Source organism: Tubulanus polymorphus, chromosome 9, assembly GCF_964204645.1.
Source record: "Tubulanus polymorphus chromosome 9, tnTubPoly1.2, whole genome shotgun sequence".
Classification (NCBI taxonomy): Eukaryota; Metazoa; Nemertea; class Palaeonemertea; order Tubulaniformes; family Tubulanidae; genus Tubulanus; species Tubulanus polymorphus.
The window spans coordinates 3,274,572-3,292,199 of NC_134033.1; the positions used below are offsets into that span (position 1 = coordinate 3,274,572).

At 43.1% G+C, this 17,628-nt stretch overlaps 1 protein-coding gene across 2 annotated transcripts in view; it reads left to right on the forward strand.

The window, feature by feature from the left end:
- Positions 1-171: 171 nt before the first annotated feature.
- Positions 172-17,628, forward strand: part of LOC141910868 (fibronectin type-III domain-containing protein 3A-like) — an 86,972-nt gene continuing 69,515 nt past the window's right edge. For both annotated transcript variants that reach the window (XM_074801729.1, XM_074801728.1), the window contains exon 1: positions 172-295. The gene's annotated coding sequence lies outside the window, so the exon portion shown is untranslated. The remainder of the gene's footprint in view (positions 296-17,628) is intronic.

Here is a 17,628-nt window from a genome sequence, read left to right on the forward strand (position 1 = left end):
ATTGAAATGGCCATAATTCGATAGTGGGCGAAAGAAACCCGAGTTTAGGGGGCCCAACAAGCCGTTTTGCCGTAAACGCGAAACTACCGGCGACAATTCCAGGAAATCGGCGTTAATTGAAATTTTACCCGTCGAGCCACGCGCGCTAATTGGGTATTCAACATGGCCGCCAATCGGAACTTCATCTTCTAACCGAGACGTGAAAATAGGATTTTTCTGGCTGAATTTTCCCCGCAACGAAGACCCGTCGATGGATACCAGTCGGCTGACCGAACCAGCGTGTTGACTACAATAGGTAGAATATATTTTAAGTCCGTTTTCGTTTCCAGTTTCGGCGAATTAGTCTTAAAACCCGGCCTGCTGTTTACATTTCTGCTCTCTGATGAGGAGTGAGAGTCTACCGAATCCGTCGCAGTCCTACTCGGCTTTACCCCCGACTTTCGTTATCGTTATCTCTACCCCCATTCCTCCTGCTTGTTAAATATTTGTAAACCATGTAGAACCAAACATGTGTTCTAGTTCGACCAACTCTGTACTTTGCGCGCAGAGCAACTACCTACAAATCAATATGTTATTTGTTGTTGTTGCTTTGACATGATGACATCAATACTGGAGCATCTTTCGAGACTAAAAAATAACCCTCAGCTGGGCAAGATTTTCGAATTTTAGAAATTCTAGTTTTCAAATTTTAAAAATTGTACTCGCCATATCTACCCCAGAGCCAGACCCTCTCCCCTTGTCTGGGCATATGGCGAATATAGCATTTTTAATCCCCCCCCCCCCACCAGGCCTATCTTGTCCTGTCCCGGGTTAGACAGCTGGCTGAAAGTACCGACTCAACTCCCATATTCCCCTTCCCCGGCAGACTGTCTTGCAATCTTATTGTTGACAGCTGGCAGGGAATTTTTAATGCCGCAACCTTGAATTCAGTCTAGCATATTCGAGTAGTGCTGGACTTATTGGTTCATGGTCAAAATATGATTCCACGGAGTTGAAACATTTAATATGAACTGATTTTATTTAATATTGACTTAACACAAAGAACTATTACTAATCTGTAGTCCGGATAGGTCTACTGACTAAACCTCAATCCTGTTACTGACTGGACTGTAGTCCGGATAGGTCAACTGACTAAACCTCAATCCTGTTACTGACTGGACTGTAGTCCACATAGGTCAACTGACTAAACCTCAATCCTGTTACTGACTCGACTGTAGTCCGCATAGGTCAACTGACTAAACCTCAGTCCTGTTACTGACTGGACTGTAGTCCGGATAGGTCAACTGACTAAACCTCAATCCTGTTACTGACTGGACTGTAGTCCGCATAGGTCAACTGACTAAACCTCAGTCCTGTTACTGACTGGACTGTAGTCCGCTGTTACTGACTGGACTGTAGTCCGGATAGGTCAACTGACTAAACCTCAATCCTGTTACTGACTGGACTGTAGTCCGCATAGGTCAACTGACTAAATGTCAGTCCGGTAATGTAGGTAATCAAATTTTTACAACAATATCAAGGAATTCATACTATGTAGATATCTTATTATTACTTATAAACTATGACGAGAGAAATCCCGCAATAACGAAGCCAAGATTGAAAAATTCTATAGGCCTATCAGAATGATTGTATTTGAGGAGCGACATTTCGGCTAACAACTGTTAGTACGCCTGATGATGGCTAACAGTTGTTAGCCGAAACGTCGCTCCTCAAATACAATCATTCTGATATAGAATTTTTCAATCTTGGCTTCGTTATTGTGGGATTTCTCTCGTCATCATCATACACGGATATTGTGTATCTTCTCGTATAATACTTATAAACTATATTCCCTCTTAGAGATTTTTCTATTTCCGGGATTATTACCCGTTACCGCAGTCCCGTACTGACTGACTACACTGCAGTCCGGTTACTGACCAAATGGCTTTCAAAATTAACTGCCAACTATTGAACCGGGCGTCCTGCGCTCTATGATCCAACCCCTTCCCTTCCTCCCATATCTATTGATGTTACAAATAGCTTCAAGGAATAATTTTTACGTATCTTGTTTAGGCCTACATGTTTAGGTGACCTTCTATAGGCCTATAGTGCACCATTTCCGCTTAAGCTTGTTTAGTATCAAACTTTTGCCATTTTGTGTTACGCCGTTTAATGATTTTCAATATAAAACTGAATTAACCCTTTCAGTGCGTCTACACCACAGTGCGGAAGTACGAATCGGTGATAGATTTTGCTAGTACACCGCACAGCAGTGAATTGATGTAATTAGTAATTAGTTTTTATCTCTATTGAAAGATGGCAGCACCTGTCAAACAGTGAAATATTAGTAACTAACGATACACCGCGCCGCGGTGTAGACGCACTATAGTGGTATTCCCGTTATTCAACACACCAGGATGGAATTTTTCAAAATTTTCAAATTATCTCCAGCATTATAGGGTATTGATTAGTCAGCACTGATAGGGTTAAGTACTGCATTAACCTTGGCTGTTTTATCTAAAACGTTTTTCTTATCGCGTTTCGTACCGAAAAAATGTCGCGATAATCGAGGTATTATTTTAACGCTCAAATAATCGGTTGTTTTGATTCCGACATTCCGATACGAAATTCTGCCACAGAAATTGTGCTTAACACAACGGCTTTACTTTATTATTTTATGGATGCCGATAATACAGCAGTCCAGTTACCGCTTAAAGAACCGCAGTCCACTATTTAGGAGTGCAGCCACTTAATAGTCCGGCCTTTTAATAGAGATTGCAATCTGGTTACTGATAAAACAGTTAGCGCTTGGAAAACTGCAGTTGACTGATTAGCAGTGCGCTTATTTAATTGAGATCGCAGTCTGGTTACTGACTAAATTTTAGTCCAGTAACCAAAACCGCAGTTCACATAGACGAGTCTAGTAACTGACTAGACCGCATTCCAATTTAAGTTTTTGACCACAGTCTAGTTATTGACCAAAAAGCTGCCCGGTTAAAAATTTAAACCTTCAGTCCAGTTACCGTCTTAACCAAACCACAGTCCAGTTTCTGACCAAATCACAGTCCGGTGAGTTACCCACTTAAGTTTCTAACCATTCTTTAACCCTTTCAGTGTGTCTACACGGCAGTGCGGTGTAAGAATCAGTGATAGATTTTGCTAGTACACCGCACTGCGGTGTATTGATTTAATTAGTAATTACTAATTATCTCTCTTGAAAAATGGCAGCATGTGTCAAACATAGTGAAATACTAGTAACTAACGATACACCGCGCCGCGGTGTAGACACACTATAGTGGTATTCCCGTTATTCAACACACTAGGGTGGAATTTTTCAGAATTTTCAAATTATCTTCAGCACTATAGGGTATTAATTAGCCAGCACTGAAAGGACTAACATACTAAGTAAGTCAGACACATTGTTTATACCTATCCTCCAAATGGAAACTCTAGGTAAATCCTTCTTGCGGCCTAAGAAGCCAGGCACTAACTAACCTATGAAATAGATAGTTTGTGCCTATGCGTTGGTCAATGCGAATGGCTAGTTAGTCGCGGTGAATGGTTCCGGGGAATCTACCATTGTTGAACAGAGTTGATAGTTTGTCTCAGTTCTAGGGCCGGGCGAGTTAATTTAGCTTTTGAGTAGATTGATAGTTTGTCCCCGGTAACCGGACGATGGTTTCGAGTTGGCGCAGCGGTAATCTAGTTGAATAGATCGTAATTCGCTTCAACTGTAGATGAATAAAAAAGGTCTATGAATAGAATTTTATGCTAAAGATTTTTTTTTGTTGAAATCTTGTTAACAAATTTGAAATCAGAGAAATTAGAATGATATCAAACAAAAATCATTTTCTCTGATGATGGGGTTCAGGAGGAACCCCAAAACAGTTCGAAATAAACTTTTCTATATATCTACTATGGGTTTTTTATTTGTTTACTCTAAGAGATCAATATCAGTTCACTGCAGTCATAATAGATATTGTTATTGTCTGATATCTTTGTTAAAATCAAAACTACATTGGAAAAAAAAATCGCATTTGAAAGAAAAAAGTTTTGATTTTTCTCGTTTGGTTTTGATGTACGCACATACGCTTGTATTATATTCAACAGATCTCAATTAATTCTAAACGAAGCTCGTTAATAGATTGTTTGCGATGTCAAGGTCGCGTACGTCCTGGTGAAAGTGGTCGGGTGGTGCGTTTATTTGTCAGGTGCCACCGATTGTGATTTATTAATTGCGCCTTTGACGGGATGATTTATTTTTTTGTTTGTTTTTAAGTTGTGATTAACGATCAATGGCTGCTCTCTGATAAACAAAACTCAGAACCAAGTTCCACAGTTACTGGACTCAGTTCCACAGTTACTGGACTCAATACACAGTTACTGAACTCAGTTTCACAGTTACTGGACTCAGTTCCACAGTTACTGGACTCAGTTCCACAGTTACTGAACTCACTTCCACGATTACTGGACTCAGAACCAAGTTCCACAGTTACTGGACTCAGTTTTACAGTTACTGGACTCAGAACCAAGTTCCACAGTTACTGGACTCAGTTTTACAGTTACTGGACTCAGAACCAAGTTCCACAGTTACTGGACCCAGTTCCACAGTTATTGGACTCAGTTCCACAGTTACTGAACCAAGATCCACAGTTACTGGACTCAGTTCCACAGTTACTGGACTCAGTTCCACAGTTACTGGACTCAGTTCCACAGATACTGGATCCACTTGCATAGTTCTGCTCACTTCCACAGTTAATGGACCCGGTTCCACAGTTCTGTACTCAGTTCACAGTTCTAGACTCAGTTCCACATTTCTGGTCCCAGTTCCACAGGTTACTAGACACGGTTGCACAGTTACTGGACACAGTTCTCTGCCCGATTCTACAGTTGTGGACCCAGTTACCGTAGTTCCGAAAGTTTGACCCCAGAATCAATAACTCAGAGATTGCTCTTTATCGATCCCACAGTTGCCAGTTTATTATGACTGTTTTTAGGGTCAAATATTTGAAAACAAACCAATTTCAACAGTTTGAGTTATAGTTGATACCCATAGCTGGTGTTACTGACAGTCTAATTAATAGTTAATTACTGATTAATTTGAACATTTTCTTTCGTATCTCAATGAAATGTCACTGAAAATTCAATTTGTAACTCAGCAATTTTCAGAGGTGTTGGCAGCCCTTCACAACACCTTGGAGCTGGGTCATTTGTAACTGGGTCTAATGACTCACATCAGTTAACTATTGTTAACCATGAAAATGTCAAATATGTCCTGCGGGGTTCGAGCATTAGCCGGTTAACGAAACTAGCCCCTCAGGGGGGCCGATTGTGGGTGTGGTCCGATTAAAGAAACTGCATTAGGAACTGCGCTACTAACACGTAAATGAATCATCGATAATGAGATTATATAAGTCCACCATTTCTTGGCCCGTGAATAGAAACTTCCCTTTATTTGCCTGTCAATCACACAGTGTTGCGTTTAGCCGGACCAACTGATTTAAGAACGCGCGTGAACATCGATTTAGTCCATTTTAAATCGGCCCCAATTTCCCGGTTTCGACTGATTAAGAACGGACTAACTTTACTAAAATAGGCCTAGTGTAAATGGTTTGATCGAGATAGTTTGACTCAAATGAAAATGGCAGAAAACATAAAATACTTTTAAACGTGGATGAAACTCCTTCGATTTGAGCAAAATTCCTGAAACGGAAACTCCTTTAACACTCTCAGTGCATCTACTCCGCACTACACCGCAGTGCGGTGTATGAATCGGTGATGGATTTTGCTAGTACACCGCACTGCGGTGTATTGGTGTAATTAGTATTTAGTGTTTATCTCTATTGAAAGATGGCAGCACCTGTCAAATATAGTGAAATACTAGTAATTAACGATACACCGCGCCGCTTTGTAGACGCACTATAGCGGTATTCCTGTTATTCAACACACTAGGGTTGGGAATTTTTCAAAATTTTCAAATTATCTCCAGCACTATAGGGTGTTGATTAGTTAGCACTGAAAGGGTTAAAACTCTTTCAATTTTCAGAAATTATTAGAAATTTTTAGTGTAATCGCCATTGGTTACTTCATATTTTGAATGAGGACAAAAATTCAAACCTAACTGATTTAAGTTTAAACTTTCTCATGAAACCGGACCCAGGATTTGTTGTTCACCCAATTAGATGGTTACCGAATTTGAAACTGAGTGTTGAAATTTTCTCACAAAACTTTTGAATAAATGGTTTACCAAGATAAACAATACCGATTTAGGAGGAGTCTGCAGTAATTGGGATACGAAAGTGGCGCAGACGCTTCCTCGGAATCTCAAATTTTCTCCTATGAAAACTCCTTATATCCACGAATGACTGATCTGTATCGGTACTGATTTTTCGTTCTTCTTCATAATTCTCGGTTTTTTCTTTAAAATCTACAGGGTATATTACAACTGTCGTTATTTTCTCGATTTGGGACTCTTAACCCTCCGAGTGCTCACTAATCAATACCCTAAAGTGCTGGAGATAGTTTGAAAATTTTAAAAAATTCCGCCCCACTGGTGACGGGTATACTTCTGTAGTGCGTCTACACCACAGTGCGGTGTATCTTTATTACTAATATTTCACTGTTTGACAGGTGCTGCCATCTTTCAATAGAGATAAAACCAATCACAAATAATATCGACATATACATTGCAATGCGATGTACTAGCAAAGTCAACACCGATTCATACATCGCACTAAAGGTTTAAAAATGAATATATAAACAGCTAGGCGATGTACTAGCTAAATCCATCACTGATTCTTACATCGCACTGAAAGGATTTAACATTAATATATGCACAACGATGCAATGTATTAGCAAAGTGCGCAGTTATTCATACGCCGCACTGAAAGGGTTAACGCTCTTAAACGTTTTTAATTGGCACAAACTGGTAAAGAAGATGGAAACGCGCGCGACGCGCACCTTCGGGGGGTTGTTTCGCGTTTCAACGACGTTCTTGCGAAACGGCCTCGAGCCGTTCGTCGCGTGATTAGCGGGTAAAAGAAAAAAATCATTCGAATTCGACGTCGCGCCTCGCGGCGAGTTTTATCGATTCAACGAATCACGTCGCCTCGGAGGGTTGCGTACGCGCACGTGCGATCGCCGGGGTTGGGTGTTAGCCGTCGTACGCGGCGGCGCCGGAACGCGCGTCGTCGATTGAAGTACGATACGAGCCCTGAAAACACGTAACCGGAATCGATTTCGGTCCTCGGCGTGTAATTATTCATCGATCGCGAGCGAGCGTTGTTTGAATTTTTTTTCGCGCCATCCTCTTCGAATATCCTTTCGAAACGCGAGCCTTCAGGACGCGGCGTCGGAATCTCTCTTGCGTTCCGAGATCGACTGGCATCTTGTCAATGAAACGAGGAACCTCGATTTCGGTCGGTGGAAAATCCTGGTAGCAGAACGCTCCTTACTGCAGCATATACCCGCTACACTTGCCTCAGATTTCTTGTTCTGGGTTAGACTTTACTTTCTTTTTCTGACTTGAGCTTGAGAGTGATTTGAACAGACACACGGGTTCTTTGTGAACCCCTCACAGCTCTGGTGAGTGCGAGAGACTAGAAAAAATACATGGGTTCTTAGTGAACCCCTCAGAGCTCTGGTGAGTGCGAGAGACTAGAAAAAATACATGGGTTCTTGGTGAACCCCTCACAGCTCTGGTTAGTGCGAGAGACAAGAAAAAATACATGGGTTCTTGGTGAACCTCTCACAGCTCTGGTATGTGCGAGAGACTAGAAACGATACTTGGGTTATTGGTGAACCCCTCACAGCTCTGGTGAGTGCGAGAGACTAGAAAAGATACATGGGTTCTTGGTGAACCCCTCACAGCTGTGATGGAAGTGACAAGAACCCATTGGTCTCGATAAAAGACTCATGGTTATGGGTATGTTTGTTGTATTACAACAGACATGAGTTCTTGGTGAACCCCTCACAGCTGTGATGAAAGTTGAGTGGTTAGAACAGACACACGGGTTCTTGATGAACTCCCCTCACAGCTCTGGTGAGTGCGAGAGACTAGAAACGATACGGGGGCTCTTGGTGAACCCCTCACAGCTGTGGTGGTAGTGAGAGACTAGAACAGATACTTTGGTTCTTGTTGAACTCCCCTCACAGCTGTGGTGGGACAAGAACCCTCGTGTCCCTCTCAGCTGTGGTGAGGGTGTACGCGGTATTCCGCTAGCGTCCTTAGTGAACCCGCCAGACGGAATGAGGCGTCCGGTGACTGGTTCGTATCAAAGCATCGCGTGTGGTGGCGCTAGCGTCTAGTAACCCGATGCGGCGATGGTTTTTGATTATAGTTGCCGCGCCCGCAGGCTATGTTCATCTGAGACCTTTCAAACACACTATATATAGCTATCGCAACCGCTACGGGCGACATGCATAATAAACATTGTAGAGTGTTCTGATGCCACCATCATCGTCACCACCGTGGCTCGCTTTGAATATTTCACTTAGAAACATTTCTATTCTGACTTCCTCACTCTCTTTCCTCTCTCTCCTCCCTCTCCACATCCATCCCTCTCTCTCCTCTCCCTCTCTCCCTCTTTCCCCTAATTCCCTCTCTCCATTATCTCTTTCTCCCTCTCTCCTCCCTCCCTCCTCTCTTCTCTGTCTCTCCTCTCCCTACCCCTCTCTCACTCCCTCTCCCCCTCTCCCCATTTTTCCCTCTTTTCCCCATTACCTCCCTATGTCTCCTCTCTCCCTCCCCCTCCCCTCTCCCTCTCTCCCTCACCCCATTCCGTCTCTCCTCCCTCTTCTCTCTCCTCTCCTCACCCCCTCCCTCCTCCCTCTCCCCATTCCCTCTCTCCCTCCCTCTCCCCTCTCTCCCTCTTCTCTCCTCTCTCCCTCCCTCCTCCCCCTCTCTCCCTCCCTCCTCCCTCTCTTCTCTCTCCTCTCCTCACCCCCTCCCTCCTCCCTCTCTCCCCATTCCCTCTCTCCCTCCCTCTCCCCTCTCTCCCTCTTCTCTCCTCTCTCCCTCTTCTCTCCTCTCTCCCTCCTCCCCCTCCCTCCCTCCTCCCTCTCTTCTCTCTCTCCTCACCCCCTCCCTCCTCCCTCTCTCCCCATTCCCTCTCTCCCTCCCTCCCTCTCTTCTCTCCCTCTTCTCCCTCTCCCGGTTCATCATCTTTAAAAGTTTTGTCATTTCTTGCTCGTGGCGCAAAACGAAATCAAGCGCTAATTATTTTCCCTGCAACGTTTTGACTTTTCATTCGGTGTTACGTGATATCCCTCAGTTTTAAAAGTCTTCAGGGGCAAAGTTTGAAATGTCGACCCTTGTAGAACTGGGTTAAGATGTTTGATTTTCTACTGCAGAGTTAAACGTTGGTCCTTGGTCAGACGCTTAGCTTTGGCAGTGAAAGTTTGGAAATGAACTAAATTCTGACTTTTGACTGGATCCGAGTCAAATGCTGACCTTGTGACTGTGGAACTGGGTCAAATATTGACGATTTGGCTAGGTCGAACGTATGAACTATGACGAACTAGGTCAACTGACTGCCTAATTAGGTCAACTTATCACCTTAGACCGTTGAATTTGGTCAAATCCGAAATGTTGACCTTTGTCTGTTGTGCTGGTCGACCCATTGCTGTTGAACTGGGTGAAATATTGACCTTCTGGCTGTTGAACTGGGTGAAATGTTGACCTATGACTGTTAAACCGGTTTCAGGATCCCAGTACTAACCGAGTTATAGGTATTTCAATGAATTACCGCTGCTATGATATTCTTTATCGCTGTGCTATTTGTCGGTCTATTGTATTTGTATGGATTATGTACAGATGTCATTACAATGTCGTTCCAACATTTATTATCGACAATAATGAATGGAAAGTTAAAGAACAGCTGGTTTATCACTCTCCGTTCACCGGTGACGCAAAATATTCACTCTCCGTTCACCGGTGACGCAAAATATTCACTCTCCGTTCACCGGTGACGCAAAATATTCACTCTCCGTTCACCGGTGACGCAAAATATTCACTCTCCGTTCACCGGTGACACAAAATATTCACTCTCCGTTCACCGGTGACGCAAATATTCATTCTCCATTCACCGGTGACGCAAAATATTCACTCTCAGTTCACCGGGGACGCAAAATATTCACTCTCCGTTCACCGGTGACGCAAAATATTCACTCTCAGTTCACCGGTGACGCAAAATATTCACTCTCCGTTCACCGGTGACGCAAAATATTCACTCTCCGTTCACCGGTGACGCAAAATATTCATTCTCCGTTCACCGGTGACGCAAAATATTCACTCTCCGTTCACCGGTGACGCAAAATATTCATTCTCCGTTCACTGTAGACCCCGATATTCACTCTCCTTTCACTGTGGACCCCGATATTCACTCTCCTTTCACTGTGGACCCCGATATTCACTCTCCACTCACTGTGGACCCCGATATTCGCTCTCCACTCACTGTGGACCCCGATATTCGCTCTCCTTTCACTGTGGACCCCGATATTCGCTCTCCTTTCACTGTGGACCCCGATATTCGCTCTCCTTTCACTGTGGACCCCGATATTCGCTCTCCTTTCACTGTGGACCCCGATATTCGCTCCCCTTTCACTGTGGACCCCGATATTCGCTCTCCTTTCACTGTGGACCCTGATATTCGCTCTCCTTTCACTGTGGACCCCGATATTCGCTCCCCTTTCTTTGTGGACCCCGATATTCGCTCTCCTTTCACTGTGGACCCCGATATTCGCTCTCCTTTCACTGTGGACCCCGATATTCGCTCTCCTTTCACTGTGGACCCCGATATTCGCTCTCCTTTCACCGTGGACCCCGATATTCGCTCTCCTTTCACTGTGGACCCCGATATTCGCTCTCCTTTCACCGTGGACCCCGATATTCGCTCTCCTTTCACTGTGGACCCCGATATTCGCTCTCCTTTCACTGTGGACCCCGATATTCGCTCCCCTTTCACTGTGGACCCCGATATTCACTCTCCTTTCACTGTGGACCCCGATATTCGTTCTCCTTTCACCGTGGACCCCGATATTCGCTCTCCTTTCACCGTGGACCCCGATATTCGCTCTCCTTTCACTGTGGACCCCGATATTCGCTCTCCTTTCACTCGACGATATTTTTAACGACCGTTTCAGACACTCCCTAATAAATTCAGCCTTCAGCCCCGTTCGTTCGTTTGCTGTTTATCATAGATGTGAGAATAAATATCAACTTCATCTACAGCAACAGCAGCAGCAGCAGCAGCAGCAGCAGCAGCAGCAGCAGCATTGCTGGCGGCAACGCAACCAAACCAACAACTATCTCTCTGATCTTTAACATGAAAGTCACGAATCATCATCAACCCCCCTCCTCTACCCTCTCCTTTCTCTTCATACCTGAAGCGATATTTTTATTTTTAATGAATGTCGCGTGTTAAGCTCCGCCTCAAACCTGTCGATCTGAACAGATCGATAACGTTATCAATGATGATTATATTATAATTGGGGTCGAATGAACTGAATTTTTGAATCTATCGCGTCATCGGTTTTTAGAATATCGTGATTGTTCTCGTGGTAGGGGCCAGTGGACTGCAACTAGACCTTTATGGTAGTCGTGCAGTCAGTCGGCCAGTGAGTCAATCAGTCATTCATTCAAACCAGTCAATCAGTCAGTCATTTAGTCAGTCATTTAGTCAGTCACTCAAGTCAGTCAGTCAGTCAGTCAGTCATTCAAGCTTCATTCATTCAAGTCATTCATTCAAGTCATTCAAGTCATTCAAGTCAATCAGTCGATCAGTCAGTCAGTCAGTCAGTCAGTCAGTCAGTCAGTCAGTCAGTCAGTCAGTCAGTCAGTCAGTCAGTCAGTCAGCCAGCCAGCCAGCCAGCCAGTCAGCCAGCTAGCCTTTCTCATATACTGGTCACTCACCAATCCAGGGTTCACGTGTTTGAATCCCAGCTGGTGAAAGCAAAGTTTCTTAATAGAAGAATCTTCCCTCCTGGTCTCTTGCCCTTTAAGCAGGAAAAAAAATTTTCGCACCTGCTGATAATGACCGGAGTGGCGCCCAATGGGTCGAGGGGTATGAAGATGTCTGTATGATATTAAACCACAAACTTTCCTAATGATGCGCCGAGTGCGACATAACGGATCGAGGGTAAAATGATACATCGAATCTGCTTACGATGACCGGAGTGGCGCTCAGTGGCTGGCAAAATCCTCAAAGCGTCTTATGATACCTCGAGTGGGGTTTATATCAGTTGGACTCAGTGGATTGAGGGAAAAAAGCAACTTTGCGAATAATGACCTCAGTTGCGCTCCGCGGTGCGAGGAATGCTTTGGAAATTCGTTCGAAAATGGGTTTATTTTTTCCTGGCCCTGGTTGAGCGATGGAGATTTTGTTTCGTTTTTCTCTATGGTTATGGGGAAGAGGTATCGAAAATCAGAAAATGGTGTCGAAATAAAATTTTCCTTCTATTTTGAATTTGAGGCTACGTGCCTAAACATCTTACTACGCATTTGATAACAAACTTGATGAAAACACTTTGTCGATGGTATTGATAATTGGCAATTATTCACTTGGAATCGGCCTACATTGCCTGTTCTAGGTTGGAAATGTGTAACTCAGGGTCCAGTTCCACAGTTCTGAGTTAAGATTTGACTTTGATTTTTGGGTTAAAACATTGAAAATGAACTAACTTTAACTCAGAGTTAACTCTAACTCACAACTGTGGAACTGGGTCAAGGGGTATGGAAAATTTATAATCAGGCTATCCCAAAATAATTGTCTGTTTGCCGTAATACCGACTCACAAGTTTTTTTAAGATGAGTCGGTAGGTAGGTTGAAAGATATTTTTGCAAAATTTTAGGGCAAAAAACAAATTAATCACCTTTTTTATATGGAAACATTATCAGAAATAAGATTTATTTCAATGAATCCCACAAAAAAAGGTTTTCACTCGGTACCTTTTAGGTCGGGTCGGTCGAGTTACGGCAAACAGACCATCATTTTGGGACGGCCTCATGTAAAAGTAATGAAAATTAGGAAACACACGTAAGAACCCTCATTACGAAAGAAATGTTATTTTTTCGTTAACGATAATTCGATATTTTTCTCGAGATCATTTTTGATAATTTTTCGCGCGGCCGCACGAAATAGATTAACGAATAAACGCTAATAACGCGACAATCTGGATTAATAGACGACGCGGCGCGGTGCGATTTCGAGCGGATAGTACCGGTTATTTACTATACAAATCTAACGAAATATACGTTTATTTTCATCGACCGTTTCCGCGAAAAAGTCCGATTACGCGTATTAGCGTTAACGGTTATAGAAATCGGCAGACGTAAGCGTTTTTTTTTTTGCGCGCGCCGGGAGATCGGACCGAGCCGATGCGCCGTTTGAATGTAAACGCTGTCAGCTGTCTGCGACGAACGAAGACGCTCCCGGTTGAAGCAGACGCCGTGTAATGTCGTCTGCTCCCGCGAGCAGCGTTTCGACTCATTATCTCTCGCGATGAAAAACCCTCGAGGGCTCGACTTTTCCTCCTGCTTCGCTCCGCGTTGTTTTTATCTAACTAAAGTTCGGTTGTTTTTATTGATTCGCGTTCGCCTGCGCCTTGCGAAATGATGAGTGATCAAAATTGTCGTTTCATCTTTGTGTCGAAACTTTGTCGAAGTCATCGAATTTTTAAAACGCCTCAAAAGGTTCGCGATTTAATGATTTGTTTTGTTTGCTATTATTAGACTTGGAGTTCGAAAGTTGTTCATTTAGTTGGACCTGAACCAGTTCCACAGTTGCGTGGGTTTTATTTGACTCTGAACCCAGTTCCACGGTTGTGTTGGTTTAATTCAACTCTGAACTCAGTTCCACAGTTGTGTGGGTTTAATTTGACTCTGATTCCAGTTCCACAGTTGTATTGGTTTAATTTGACTTTGAATCCAGTTCCACAGTTGTGTGGATTCAATTTGACTCTAGATCCAGTTCCACAGTTGTGAAGGTTTAATTTAACTCTGAACCCAGTTTCACAGTTGTGTAGGCTTTATTTAACTCTGAACCCAGCTACACAGTTGCGCCGTTTTAATTCGACTTAAAAATCTGGGCCCCCGGTTTTCCGGAGCCAGAACGAGTGGTATTTTCGATATTCCGATAATTTCACATATCATCGCAAAAAAAAGAACATACAAAGGAGCATATAAAACATATCTATCACTCATGATAAATATATATATATATATATATATATATATATATATATATATATATATATATATATATAAAATGTGCGTGTGTATATAGGGTTTATAGATATTTAGCGTTAGCGGCGTTCGTTGCTTTCATCTACAGGAATTCGAAACGCACGCGACTGCCGGCGATATTTCATCAAATACCCGTCGTCGTTTCTAGTTCGTTTCGCCGAGCCGAGCTCGCGCGCGCGAGGTTTTCGCGTTTTTTTATACGAAAACGCGCATCGATTTTTACCGACGGTGATTATAACGACGACGACGACAGCGCGAGCTCGGTTTTACCCGCGGCTGCCGAGCTGAGCCGCGCCGAGCGCGAGATCGATCGAAATAATATCTATATCTATCCGTGTATATCTAGCGCGTTTGTTTGAATGCCTATAGCGAAAACGGCGTTCGATTCCTCGTCGCACCGCGCGCGTGCGAGCTCGATTCATTGTGTCGATTCGTCGCGTTTTGATTTCACTCGAGTGCGCGTACGTCGATTCGCACGGTTGCTGATTCTGTATGTAAGGCGCCGATTCGTTTGCGATTCTCGTTGTTGTTATTATTCATCCTCGGTGATTCTTTTCGCCATTGTCGGACGATGATTACGCGGTATTGTTGTTCTGTTTCCGGCTGGATTTAAGCGGTTGCCGGGGTGATTTTAATTAGTCCGTCGTAGCCTCGTTAATCCCGTTTTAATTGCAGGTCAGACGATGGCGATGAGGATTTGTCGCGTAAGGAATTTAGGTATTTCGTAATCGTTTTGATTTAGGTATCTAACAAACAGGTTTCGGTTTTGTTGTCAGTATGGTTTTAGTTGATTTTCAGGTATTTTAGAAACTAGAGTGAGATGTTAGTTAAAACCCATTTTGACTTTAATTTGACTCTGAAATCAGTTCCACAATTGAATGGGTTTACCCTGGAACTGGGTCCCCACTCCAATTTGTCACAGAATCTGTTTCCACAGTTGTGTGGGTTTAATTTGTCGCTGACCCCAGTTCCTCAGTTGTGTGGGTTTAATTTGACTGTGAAACCAGTTCCACAGTTGTGTGGGTCTAATTTGACTGTACCCAGTTCAACAGTTGTGTGGGTTTTTTATGTGATTCTGGATCCAGTTCCACAGTTGTGTGGGTTTAAATTGACTCTTCATATAGTTCCACAGTTGTATGGGTATAATTTGACTAAACCCAGTTCCACAGTTATGTGGGTTTAATTTGACTCTTCATAGTTCCACAGTTGTGTTGGTTTGATTTTATTCTGAACCCAGTTCCACACAGAAGAAACCTGAACATAGATATGGTTAGAGGTTAGATTCATTACATTGGCAACGTTAAGAGTTTACCCTTTCAGTGCTGACTAGTAAATACCCTAAAGTGCTAGAGATAATTTGAAAATTTTAAAAAATTCCACCCTAGTGTGTTGAATAACAGGAATACCACTTGTGCGTCTACACCGTGGTGCGGTGTATCGTTAGTTACTAGTATTTCACTATGTCTGACAAGTGTGCAATTTTTCAAGAGACAACTATTAATTACTAATTACATCAATACACTGCAGTGCGGTGTACTAGCAAAATCCATCACTGATTTATACACCCCAATGCGGTGTAGACGCACTGAAAGGGTTAAACAATAATTGATATTTCGCGGTATACAGTTGTACGGGTTTAATTCGAGCCTAGCTCCGCGGCGTTTAGGATTCCAAACGCGCGAACCCTGGATCGCGCGTACAAAACAACTATAGCACGATTTTTTTTATAAACGACTTTTTTAAATGTCCTAATTAACGACTCCAACACGGGATACCTCGCCAAAAATGCGCGAGAGCGTTGCGTTGCGTTTCGCGATTTGAATTTTCGCGTAATCGTATCCGACCGACCCCGGGGAAAGGAGATATAGGTTTAAACTAGCACGTTCGGTCGGGTGTCGCGTAAGCGCGTGTACGCAGTTAAAAGGACAAGTATCAAATTGTTAGCATCTAAAATCTATACTCACGCAGTAGGTCGCATTTATTTTTCGAATGGTCCTTATTTTTTTTTAGATATCGGATATTGCGCATTTTTGGTCGGTCGGTTTTTTTACTGTTCGAATGGCGTTCGATAGTTAATGAGAGTTTAATATCAAGAGTGAAATTGAAACCGCGGAGCGCACAGCTGCGCGACCTAGATCCGGAGTCGAATTAAACCCCACACAACTGTGGAACTGGGTCCAGTGTCGAATTAAACCCCACACAACTGTGGAACTGGGTCCAGAATCGAATTAAACCTGGATACAAGTTTGGGGCTGGATTCAGAGTCAAATTAAACCGACTCAACTGAGGAACTGGGTTCAGGGTCAAATTAAACCCAGACAACTGTGGAACTGGGTTCAGAGTCAAATTTAACCCACTCAACTGTGGAACTGGGTTCAGAGTCAAATTAAACCCACACAACTGTGGAACTGGGTTCAGAGTCAAATCAAACCCACACAACTGTGGAACTGGGTTCAGAGTCAAATTAAACCCACACTACTTTGGAAGTGAATTCAGAGTCAAATTAAACCCACACAGCTGTGGAACTGGGTTCAGAGTCAAATTAAACCCACACAGCTGTGGAACTGGATTCAAAGTCAGATTATAACAAGAGTCAAATTAAACCCACACAACTGTGGAACTGAATTCAGAGTCAAATTAAACCCACACAGCTGTGGAACTGGATTCAAAGTCAGATTATAACAAGAGTCAAATTAAACCCACACAACTGTGGAACTGAGTTCAGAGTCAAAGCAAACCCACACAACTGGTGGAACTGGATTCAGATTAAAATCAAACCCACACAACTGTGGAACTGGGTTCTCAAGCCCGTACTGTTTTGAGATCACCCACAATAAATCATAGTTATGCGAGTTTGACATTTAGCGCTAATAGGGGTAACATATTTTTGGTAATCATTGCGTAGGTGACAATTTTAGCGTAACCCGAAATTAGACCGAGTGAGACAGCGAAAGTTTGAAAACAATTCTCCAGAATTCCGGAGTAAATGTCGTTAATGTATTTACCGAGAGTTAATCGGGTTGCGTTTACGTCATAGGAATTATAACATTATTACGTTGCTACAAATATTATTGTTTAGTTGGTTTTCCGATGGGACGCGCGGAACTCGGGAAAACACTGTCGGCGCAGCTTCCAATAGATACAGGTAAAAATCTAAACAATAACTCGGTATTATTACAGGGCGGTCAGTTACCTGGACCCCAAGTTACGCGGTTATGAGTTAAGATTTGACTCGCGGTTAACTCGTCGAAAATCAACTGATTTCAACTCAGAATTTTCTTTAACTCGCGACTGTGGAACCGGATCCTGGAAATCGAAGGGAAAAGTCTGGGTGGTAATTGTCTTTTCTTTCGAAAAAGGAATTTAGTTTATTGAAAAAAGGAGCTTAAGATCCTGGAAATCGAAGG